The following is a 12,076-nucleotide window of genomic DNA, read 5'->3' on the forward strand; positions in this document are numbered from 1 at the left end:
TTCACAGTTGGGATGGTGTTCTTCGGCTTGCAAGCCTCCCCCTTTTTCATCCAAACATAACGATGGTCATTATGGGCAAGCAGTTATATTTTTGTTTCATCAGACCAGAGGACATTTCTCCAAAAAGTATGATCTTTGTCCCCATGTGCAGTTGCAAACCGTAATTTGGCTTTATGGCGGTTTTGGAGCAATGGCTTCTTCCTTGCTGAGCGGCCTTTCAGGTTATGTCGATATAGGACTCGTTTTTACTGTGGATATAGATACTTTTGTGACTGTTTCCTCCAGCATCTTCACAAGGTCCTTTGCTGTTGTTCTGGGATTGATTTGCACATTTCGCACCTAAGTACGTTTACCTCTAGGAGACAGAACGCATCTCCTTCCTGAGCAGTATGACGACTGCGGGGTCCCATGGTGTTTATACTTGCATACTATTGTTTGTACAGATGAATGTGGTAGCGTCAGGCGTTTGGAAATTGCGCCCAAGGATGAACCAGGCTTGTGGAGGTCTACAACTTTTTTTCCGGAGGCCTTGGCTTATTTATTTGTTTTTTCCCATGATGTCAAGCAAAGAGGCACTGAGTTTGAAGGTAGTCCGTGAAATACATCCACAGGTACACCTCCAATTGACTCAAATTATGTCAATTCGCCTATCAGAAGCTTCTAAAGCCATGACACCCTTTTCTGGAATTGTCCAAGCGGTTTAAAGGCAGTCAACTTAGTGTATGTAAACTTCTTACCCACTGGAATTGTGATACAGTGAATTGTAAGCGAAATAATACGTCTGTAAACAATGGTTGGAAAAAATGACTTGTGTCATTTACAAAGTCGATGTCCTAACCAACTTGCCAAAGCTATAGTTTGTTAACAAGACATTTTTGGAGTGGTTGAAAAACAAGTTTTAATGACTCCAACCTAAGTGTATGTAAACTTCCGACTTCAACTGTACATAGTTATTGAACACTGGTCACTTTAATAAATGTTTACATAACTTTATCTGCTTCATACAGTGGGGAGAACAAGTATTTGATACACTGCCGATTTTGCAGGTTTTCCTACTAACAAAGCATGCAGAGGTCGGTAATTTTTATCATAGGCACACTTCAACTGTGAGACGGAATCTAAAACAAAAATCCAGAAAATCACATTGTATGATTTTTAAGTAATTAATTTGCATTTTATTGAATGACATAAGTACTTGATACATCAGAAAAGCAGAACTTAATATTTGGTACAGAAACCTTTGTTTGCAATTACAGAGATCATACGTTTCCTGTAGTTCTTGACCAGGTTTGCACACAATGCAGCAGGGATTTTGGCCCACTCCTCCATACAGACCTTCTCCAGATCCTTCAGGTTTCGGGGCTGTCGCTGGGCAATACGGACTTTCAGCTCCCTCCAAAGATTTTCTATTGGGTTCAGGTCTGGAGACTGGCAAGGCCACTCCAGGACCTTGAGATGCTTCTTACGGAAGACTGGAAGACCCAGCCACGACTCATCTTCAATGCTCTTACTGGGGGAAGGAGGTTGTTGGCCAAGATCTTGTGATACAGTGGGGCAAAAAAGTATTTAGTCAGCCACCAATTGTGCAAGTTCTCCCACGTAAAAAGAGGAGAGAGGCCTGTAATTTTCATCATAGGTACACTTCAACTATGACAGACAAAATGAGGAAAGAAAATCCAGAAAAATCACAAAAAAATCCTACAATGAATTTATTTGCAAATTATGGTGGAAAAATAAGTATTTGGTCACCTACAAACAAGCAAGATTTCTGGCTCTCACAGACCTGTACCTTCTTCTTTAAGAGGCTCCTCTGTCCTCCACTCGTTACCTGTATTAATGTCACCTGTTTGAACTTGTTATCAGTATAAAAGACACCTGTCCACAACCTCAAACAGTCACACTCCAAACTCCACTACGGCCAAGACCAAAGAGCTGTCAAAGGACACCAGAAACAAAATGTTAGACCTGCATTGAGATAAACTTTTGTTATTGACCAAATACTTATTTTCCACCATAAATTGCAAATAAATTCATTAAGAATCCTACAATGTGATTTTCTGGAAAAAAATTTCTCATTTAGTCTGTCAGTTGAAGTGTACCTATGATGAAAATTACAGGCCTCATCTTTTTAAGTGGGGGAACTTGCACAATTGGAGGCTGACTAAATAATTTTTTGCCCCACTGTACATGGCCCCATCCATCCTCCCCTCAAAACGGTGCAGTCGTCCTATCCCCTTTGCAGAAAAGCATCCCCAAGGAATTATGTCTTCACCTCCATGCTTCACGGTTGGGATGGTGTTCTTGGGGTTGTACTCCTCCTCCTTCTTCCTCCAAACACGGCGAGTGGAGTTTAGACCAAAAAGCTCTATTTTTGTCTCATCAGACCACATGACCTTCTCCCATTCCTCCTCTGGATCATCCAGATGGTCATTGGCAAACTTCAGATGGGGCTGGACATGCGCTGGCTTGAGCAGGGGGACCTTGCGTGCGCTGCAGGATTTTAATCCATGACGGCGGAGTGCGTTAATGGTTTTCTTTGAGACAGTGGTCTCAGCTCTCTTCAGGTCATTGACCAGGTCCTGCTGTGTAGTTCTGGGCTGATCCCTCACCTTCCTCATGATCATTGATGCCCCACGAGGTGAGATCTTGCATGGATCCCCAGACCGAGGGTGATTGACCGTCATCTTGAACTTCTTCCATTTTCTAATAATTGCGCCAACAGTTGTTGCCTTCTCACTAAGCTGCTTGCCTATTGTCCTGTAGCCCATCCCAGCCTTGTGCAGGTCTACAATTTAACCCTGATTTCCTTACACAGCTCTCTGGTCTTGGCCGTTGTGGAGAGGTTTGAGTCTGTTTGATTGAGTGTGTGGACAGGTAACGAGTTCAAACAGGTGTAGTTAATACAGGTAATGAGTGGAGAACAGGAGGGCTTCTTAAAGAAAAACTAACAGGTCTGTGAGAGCTGGAATTCTTACTGATTGGTAGGTGATCAAATACTTATGTCATTCAATAAAATGCAAATTAATTATTTAGAAATCATACAATGTGATTTTCTGGATTTGCGTTTTAGATTCCGTCTCTCACAGTTGAAGTGCACCTATGATAAAAATTACAGACCTCTACATGCTTTGTAAGTAGGAAAACATGCAAAATCGTCAGTGTATCAAATACTTGTTCTCCCCACTGTATGTATATACTCTATTCTAGATAAGGCTCATCCTATATAACTACTGCTGTACACACCTTTTCTATTCATATACTGTCCACACACACACACACACACAGAGTATACCAAACATTAGTAGTAGAGGTCGACCGATTAATCGGAATGGCCGATTAATTAGGGTCGATTTCAAGTTTTCATAACAAGCGGTAATCAGCGTTTTTAAACACAGATTGTGGCCGATTTATTATTATATATTTTTTTAACCTTTATTTAATGAGGCAAGTCAGTTAAGAACACATTCTTATTTTCAATGACGACCTAGGAACAGTGCTTCTACACCTGCATTGCCTGCTGTTTGGGGTTTTAGGCTGGGTTTCTGTACAGCACTTTGAGATATCAGCTGATGTACGAAGGGCTATATAAATAAATGTGATTTGATTTGATTTGGTTAACTGCCTTGTTCAGGGGCAGAACGACAGATTTGTACCTTGTCAGCTCGGAGATTCGATCTTGTAACCTTCCGGTTACTTGTCCAACGCTCTTACCACCTGCCTTACCACCTACCTGTTACGCGAGTGTAGCTGTTAAGCGAGTGTAGCAAGAAGCCACGGTAAGTTGCTAGCTAAAATTAAACTTATCTTATAAAAAACAATCAACCTTAACATAATCACTAGTTAACTACACATGGTTGATGATATTACTAGTTTATCTAGCGTGTCCTGCGTTGCATATAATCGAAGCAGTGCCTGTAGTTTGGGCCGCCTGGCTCGTTGCAAACTGTATGAAGACCATTTATTCCTAACAAAGACCGTAATTAATTGCCAGAATTTTACATAATTATGACATAAAATTGAAGGTTGTACAATGTAACAGCAATATTTAGACTTAGGGATGCCACCCGTTAGATAAAATACGGAACAGTTTCGTATTTCACTGAAAGAATAAACATTTTGTTTTCGAATTGATGGCTTCCGGATTCGACCATATTAATGACCTAAGGCTCGTATTTCTGTGTGTTATTATGTTATAACTAAGTCTATGATTTTATATTTTATAGAGCAGTCTGACTGAGCGGTGGTAGGCAGCAGCAGGCTCGTAAGCATTCATTAAAACAGCACTTTCGTGCGTTTTGCCAGCAGCTCTTCGTTGTGCTTCAAGCATTGAGCCGTTTCAAGCCTATCAACTCCCGAGATTAGGCTGGTGTAACCGATGTGAAAAGGCTAGCTAGTGAGTGGGATGCACGCTAATAGCGAATCAATAGGTGACGGCACTCACTCTGAGACCTTAAAGTAGGGCCGCGGCATTTGTGGAGCAATGGATAACGATGCTTCGAGGGTGGCTGTTTTTGATGTGTTCCTGGTTCGAGGAGAGGGACGGAAGCTATACAGTTACACTGGCAATACTAAAGTGCCTATAAGAACATCCAATAGTCAAAGGTATATGAAATACAAATGGTATAGAGAGAAATAGTCCTATAATTCGTATAATAACTACAACCTAAAACTTCTTACCTGGGAATATTGAAGACTCATGTTAAAAGGAACCACCAGCTTTCATATGTTCTCATGTTCTGAGCAAGGAACTTAAACGTTAGCTTTTTTACATGGCATATATTGCACTTTTACTTTCTTCTCCAACACTGTTTTTGCATTATTTAAACCAAATTTAACATGTTTCATTATTTATTTGAGGCTAAATAGATTTTTATTGATGTCTTATATTAAGTGAAAATAAAAGTTTTCAGTATTGTTGTAATTGTCATTATTACAAATAAATAAATTGGCCTATTAATCAGTATTGGCTTTTTTTGGTCCTCCAATAAATCGGTATAGGCGATGAAAAATCATAGTCGGTCGACCTCTAATTAGTAGTGCCGTCCTAATATGGAGTTGCGCCCCCCCCCCACATCCGCCTTTGCCTTCAGAACATTCTCAATTTGTCAGGGCATGAACTCGACAAGGTGTTGAAAACATCCCATGGGGATGCTGGCCCTTGTTGACGCCAATGCTTCTCACTCTTGTGTGAAGTCGGTTGGATGTCTTTTGGGTGGTGGACCATTCTTGATACACACAAGGAACTGTTGAGCGTGAAAAATCCAGCAGCGTTGCTATTCTTGATACAAACCGGTGCGCCTGGTACCTGATACCATACTCGGTTCAAAGACAAAGACATTTTTTATCTTGCCTATTCACCCTCTGAATAGCACACATGCACAATTCATGTCTCTCTTGTCTCAAGGCTTAAAAATTCCTTACTTAACCTGTCGCCAGCCCTTCATTACACTGATTGAAGTGGATTTAACAAGTGATATCAATAAGGGGTCATAGCTTTGACCAGGTCAGTCTGTCATGGAAAGAGCAGGTGTTTTTAATGTTTTGGATACTCAGTGCAGGGTGAATGGGCAAGTCAAAAATATTTCAGTGCCTATGAACGGGGTATGGTAGTAGGTTCCAGGTGCACCGGTTTGTGTCAAGAACTGCAACGCTGCTGGATTTTTCACACTCAACATTCTCCCGTGTGTATCAAGAATGGTCCACCACCCAACTTCACACAACTGTGGGAAGCATTGAAGTCAACACGGGCCAGCATCCCTGTGGAATGTTTGACACCTTGTAGAGTCCATACCCTGATGAATTGAGGATCTTCTGAGGGCAAAAGGGTTGGTGCAACTCTATATGAATATTTAGTATACTCTGTGTATATATTCCAGACTCTGACATGGCACCTGCTAATATTTCTTAATTGATTTGTGTGTATTGTTAGGTATTATTGTACTGTAGGAGCTAGAAACATAAGCATTTCACTGAACCTACCATAACGTCTGCTAAACATGTGTTCATGACCAAAAACAATAATTGATTTTATTTAGTCTCAGTCCATTCTCCCTCTCCTATAACCATTCCTCTTCCCCTCTCTCACTGGTCCCAGTCTTCCCATTAGTCAGCAGGATTAGTCAGGATTTTATTTGGTTTGGCCTCCTTCTGGAGATGCCACTTCCCCAAAATGTGAGTTATAATGCCAGAGATCAGCCAGATGGTGTTTAGGGGGTAGAGGGGCAGAATCAGGGCTGTTTTGGGGCACACTCCTCCTCGTGCATGCATTCATTTGGCTCCAGTCCAGAGCTCAAGTATGACCCTATGCCTAAATGTTATTATTTCTGTCACACAAGCTACCACAAGAGGGTTGTCTGACAAAAGCAGCACAAAGGGGAATTTTTATTTTATTTGTGTGGTAGTCCTACATATGAGATATGCCTATGAAAATGATTTGTTTTCACATTACAGCTCAATTTAGATGCAGAAATGGTCTGTTAAAGAAATAATAAGCAGGTCTACTTGAGTTTCTAAAATGGGTATAGTATTTAGGATCCATTTGTTGTTGGTGAAATTGTCTTCCTCAGAGGTAGCAGCACACTTAAGCAAAGGGAAGCACCTGCACAACCTTGCTATTATGGAATTCCTCTAGCAGGAAACAAGGAACAGGGAGATTTAAAATGGACATAAAAATCAGACTGTAGTCAAACATGTTCTATCCATCTCAAGTTGTAACGGTAGGCTACATAGCCAGAGCCATATATTTTCTGGTATTGCTTAACATTATGTAGGCTAAAAGTAAGCAATAAAATCAAGGGCATCTCCTTTCCAGACATGATGGGTGGATGGTTGCCAGAAGATACAGACCCAGGTATCTTCTGGCAACCATCCACCCTCTGCAACTGGATCCTGGACTTCCTGCCGAGTAGACCACAGGCTGTGAGGATTGGCAACATCACCCCCTGACTCTTCACACAGGGGCCCCCCAGGGGAGTGTACTCAGTCCTCTGCTGTACTCCCTCTTCACCCACAACTGCATGGTTGCACAACACCAACGTCATCAAGTTTGCTGACGATACCACGGTTATAGGGCTGATAACCAACAACAACGAGTCAGCCAATAGGGAGGAGGTAAGTGAACTGGCATTGTGGCGTCATGATAACCTCTCCCTCAATGTGAGCAAAACAAAGGAGTTGATTGTGGACTTCAGGAAGCAAAGGAGGGAACATGCCCCGATCCACATCAATAGGACTGCAGTAGAGGGTCACAAGTTAAGTTCCTCGGCGTGCACATTGGACCAACACCATTCTTGTCAATAGGGCTCACAAGTGTCTCTACTTCCTAAAGGCGTCCACATGCTTCCCAGCTGAAACAGTTCGGTAGAGTTTGTACATATATAATGATGACATTTTGTGGGGGTTTTATCACTTTTTGGACTTCCGTGAGTTTTTTTTCAGCAGTTCGGGCACACATTTTTTCTGGAGGCAAGCCAAAGGTCAGAGCCGAAGTCTACGTCCCTTCGTCTGCGATTGGTTATCAGTAGGGATTCTTCAATAAAGTGTTTTTTTTTGTCATTCAATGAGAGACTCATTTTCATGTAATTTTTTCCCATTGAAAAATACTTCAAACATCTTAATTAGATGTAAAATCTTCAGCAAAATCATCAAAATGAATGACTGATTTCTTGACTTAGATAAATTATTTATTTTGAGGAAGTGTATACTGTGTTACGGTGTCTCAAAATTGACAAAGTACTATTGCTACTTGTTTCTTGTTTTTAAAGAGAAGGTCTTTTAAGGAAGTAAGCGAGCACACTCGTTTGGTTAGCCGAACTGAAGCATGCTGACGAACACAATGATACATCAAACTGAAGCACGCTGACGAACACAATGATACATCGAGCAGATAAAAATACAGCTGAAAACTGCCCCTTTCGTCCTCATGCTAACTACCAGTAGACACAGCAGCCATTTTAAAATGGCAGTTTCAGCCAATCAGATCCTTTGTTGTTCAACATCTTGTGCCATTTCATAATGGCTGCTGTGGCTACTGGTAGCTAGCATGAGTACGAAATGGGAAGTTTTAGAGGAACACAAGTAGTATTTTAACCTTATCTATGGAGCAGTGTGGGTAAAGGTCAAATTTGGATACAGTGGCATATCCCATTCCTGCAGTGAGGTACATTTTCAGACCCATATCTCACGCCGGCTTAACTGTGTCAATGTAGCCAGGACATAAACATTAATAAAAGAGAGTCACACACACTATATACAAGCGCCTAGTAATATATTGGGTGAACTAACAACGTATCGGCATCACTGTGCCTTCTTCAGGGTCATGAATGTAGCCAGGACAAACACATTTTCATGATTTCACTAATATCATGAAAAACAATAAATCATAGCACGGTTTTGGCTCATTCGGTAGTTTTTACCTAATAAAGTAGGATTATGTCAAAAGTACCACTTATATTCATAAAAAACAGGGGTCACCAACAAGTGGATCGTGAACTTCAAGGCATTCCTAGTTGATAATCAAATCAATGGCTCACCCATTATGCAACTAGAGTTTTGCCATCAAGCCTGTCCACGCTCTCTGATCAGTCTCAATGGAGGAAGGCGAGAGCAGGGACTGTGAGAGGTGGACACCTCTGCTATTCTCTCCCTCCGCTGAGACTAATGCCGTATTCGAAACAACTGGGGACTCGGAAATCTACAACTTCCGAGCGTTCAAGACAACTGGGAATTCTGAGAAAAAAATTTGATCCAACTGGGGAAAATAGTTTTTGAATGGTCATCCAACTCGGAAACTCAGGCATCTTTATAGCGCTCCGCCTTTCCAACCTGAAGTTCACTGACCATGATTTGACCTCGTTTTTTTACAGGATAATGTCAATGAATCACTACCTCACATCAGTTTCTAAATAGTGATAGATGTGATAGCTTAACCCTCAAATCCATTAATTTGAGGCCAGAGACTTTTATGGGATGAGCGCGCAATTTATTTTCAAGCCACCATGGCCTGAAAATGACAGATACGTTCTAAGTCCAACTACAGACTGCCGTTTATGACAAACACCGGTACTAACACCAAAGATAATCATCTGTTTTGAGTAATAGATTTTGTGACTTCTAGATTTGTTTTTATATATTTTTTTGTTTAACCTTTATTTAACTAGGCAAGTCAGTTAAGAACAAATTCTTATTTACAATGATGGCTTACCCCAGCCAAACCCTAACACGGTCGACGCTGTGCCAATTGTCCACCACCCTAAGGGACACCCAATCACGGCCAGTTGTGATACAGCCTGGAATCGTACCAGGGTCTGTTGTGACACCTCTAGCACTGAGATGCAGTGGCTTAGATCGCTGCGCCAATCTGAAGGCCTATAAACTGTGTGCGCAGTTAAGTCATCATAAACAGATGACTATAAACTTTAATACCAACATCACCAATCTGAGGTAAAAAAGGATGGGTATTTCCTGCAATTCATGTGGTGAAAACATTAGTCTTATAATGTAGTAACACACTATGTCCACCATGGGTAAATTTGAATAATATAACATAATTCAATGCCCAAGTAATTCAACACTTTAATATATGATCATACTACTTTAACCATGGACAGAGTTTAAAATGCCTGTAAACGCAATTTAACCAGGCACTCTAGACTAGAGCGTCCGTAGGGTCTGTGCAGCAGGATGAACGTTTGACCACTATACTTAATTAATGTAACCATGATTGTGTTCCGATCTCAGTGTAGCTCAGTGTTAACAAGCGTAACGGTAGTGTCAGTATCTTCTGGCAAGGTGGATGTTTGTCCAAGGCCAATCATGTATGTTCCTTGCAGTTTGTATCCAAGGCAACATTTTCAAACACACGGTCATTAGTAGGGCGTCTATAACCTGTGTGACATGATGATGATGCTCATTATGCAGGTTAATACATGGCCCATTTCGAAATTTGTGTTTAAAACGCTTTCCCACGGATTTTCAGAGATGTCGGCCAAATTGCACATTAAATCTAAAACAAGTTCAGTCATCTAAGCAGGCTACCAAATTACACGCATTTCATTACAAACCATGAGACCAAATCTAGTCTATTGTGCAGACTATAATAAGATGTAAGAACTTAGAAACTACATGAAATAAGTTAACTCCACTCCGGAGAGTGATCAGCCACGGGGCACTTGTTGCTTTCTCGTGAGCTGTATAAAGGAAAGGACAGATTCGTCCACGCCACGGAAACAATTATGTCTCGCGTTAACTCACCAGCATATAAATGACCTGTTCCGTCTCTCGTCGAGATTTCCTTGAAAATTTCCTAAAGTTTGAGTTCACTGTCATTAATGATCAACCAACCAGAGCACAGCCGAAGCTCTTCGTGGAAAGGGGCGTGGTGAAGCTCCTGCTGGAAGAGCAGGTAGGCGGACCCAAACGACGCTCCAGGTGGAGTTTGGCTAAACTCACGAATACGCAATCAATATTGATATAGACAAATAAATTGTGGTTTATGAATATATCGTGACAAATCAAACCCCATTTATGTTATTTTGTCATATTTGTTTACTATATTTTCAGCACTCAATTACTTTCCCATCATAGGCTAACTTTGGACATTTATGGACGACTTCTGGAAAATGTATTATAAATATTGTTGTTGCAGACCTCTTGTTCCACACATCTTCAAGTCTTGTCAATGACAAGTTGTCACAGATCTGGAATACTGTAAATTACACACATAGTGGTTAGAGCGTTGGGTCAGTAACCTAAAGGTTGCTGGATCAAACCCCTGAGCTAATAAGGTTAAAAAATATATATATATATGTCGTTCTGCCCCTGAGCAAGGCTGTTAACCCACTGTTCCCCGGGCACTGTGGATGTCGATTAAGGCAGCCCCCGCACCTCTCGGATTCAGAGGGTTTGGGTTAAATGCGGAAGACACGTTTCAGTTGAAGGCATTTGTACAACTGACTAGGTACCCCTCCTTTCCCTTAATTGAAAGAGAGAGAGAGAGAGAGAGAGACACTGAGAGAGAGACACTGGGAGAGACACTGGGAGAGAGACACTGGGAGAGAGACACTGGGAGAGAGACACTGGGAGAGAGACACTGAGAGAGAGACACTGGGAGAGAGACACTGGGAGAGAGACACATAGATAGAGACACTGAGAGAGAGACACTGGGAGAGAGACACTGAGAGAGAGACACTGGGAGAGAGACACTGGGAGAGAGACACATAGATAGAGACACTGAGAGAGAGACACTGGGAGAGAGACACTGGGAGAGAGACACTGAGAGAGAGACACTGGGAGAGAGACACTGGGAGAGACCACACATAGATAGAGACACTGAGAGAGAGACACTGGGAGAGACCACACATAGATAGAGACACTGAGAGAGAGACACTGGGAGAGACCACACATAGATAGAGACACTGAGAGAGAGACACTGAGAGAGAGACACTGAGAGAGACCACACATAGATAGAGACACTGAGAGAGAGACACTGAGAGAGAGACACTGGGAGAGACCACACATAGATAGAGACACTGAGAGAGACACTGGGAGAGACCACACAGAGATAGAGACACTGAGAGAGAGACACTGAGAGAGAGACACTGGGAGAGACCACACATAGATAGAGACACTGAGAGAGACACTGGGAGAGACCACACATAGATAGAGACACTGAGAGAGAGACACTTGAAATGTCTCTATTCCTTTGGAACGTTTGTAATGTTTACTGTTCATTTTCTGATGTTTATTTCACTTTTGTTTATTATCTAGTTCACTTGCTTTGGCAATGTAAACATATGTTTCCCATGCCAATAAATCCCTTTGAATTTAATTAAGAGAAAGAGAGAGAATAAGGAACTTATGTTAATGGAATGTTTACTGTTCATTTCACTTTTGTATATTATCTACCTCACTTGCTTTGGCAATGTTAACATGTTTCCCATGCCAAAAATCCCCTTGAATTGAAGTGAATTGAAGAGGCAAAAGTTCTTCCTCTGTCTCTGGATCAAAAGCAGATATATACTACCCCTCCAAGGCTGTTGGTCGTTACTACAGGCTAAAGACTGTTTTCTGGGGGAAA

General features: G+C 41.6%; 1 protein-coding gene across 2 annotated transcripts in view; it reads right to left on the reverse strand.

The window, feature by feature from the left end:
- Window positions 1–10,336, reverse strand: part of LOC110490507 (GAS2-like protein 3) — a 31,788-nt gene extending 21,452 nt beyond the window's left edge. The window contains exon 1 of one of the 2 annotated variants that reach the window (XM_036944889.1): window positions 10,267–10,336. The gene's annotated coding sequence lies outside the window, so the exon portion shown is untranslated. Of the gene's footprint in view, window positions 1–10,251 lie in introns of both variants that reach the window. The other variant, XM_036944888.1, reaches the window with a different exon arrangement.
- Between the last annotated feature and the right edge of the window lie 1,740 nt (window positions 10,337–12,076).

This window comes from Oncorhynchus mykiss, chromosome 15 (genome assembly GCF_013265735.2).
Source record: "Oncorhynchus mykiss isolate Arlee chromosome 15, USDA_OmykA_1.1, whole genome shotgun sequence".
Classification (NCBI taxonomy): domain Eukaryota; kingdom Metazoa; phylum Chordata; class Actinopteri; order Salmoniformes; family Salmonidae; genus Oncorhynchus; species Oncorhynchus mykiss.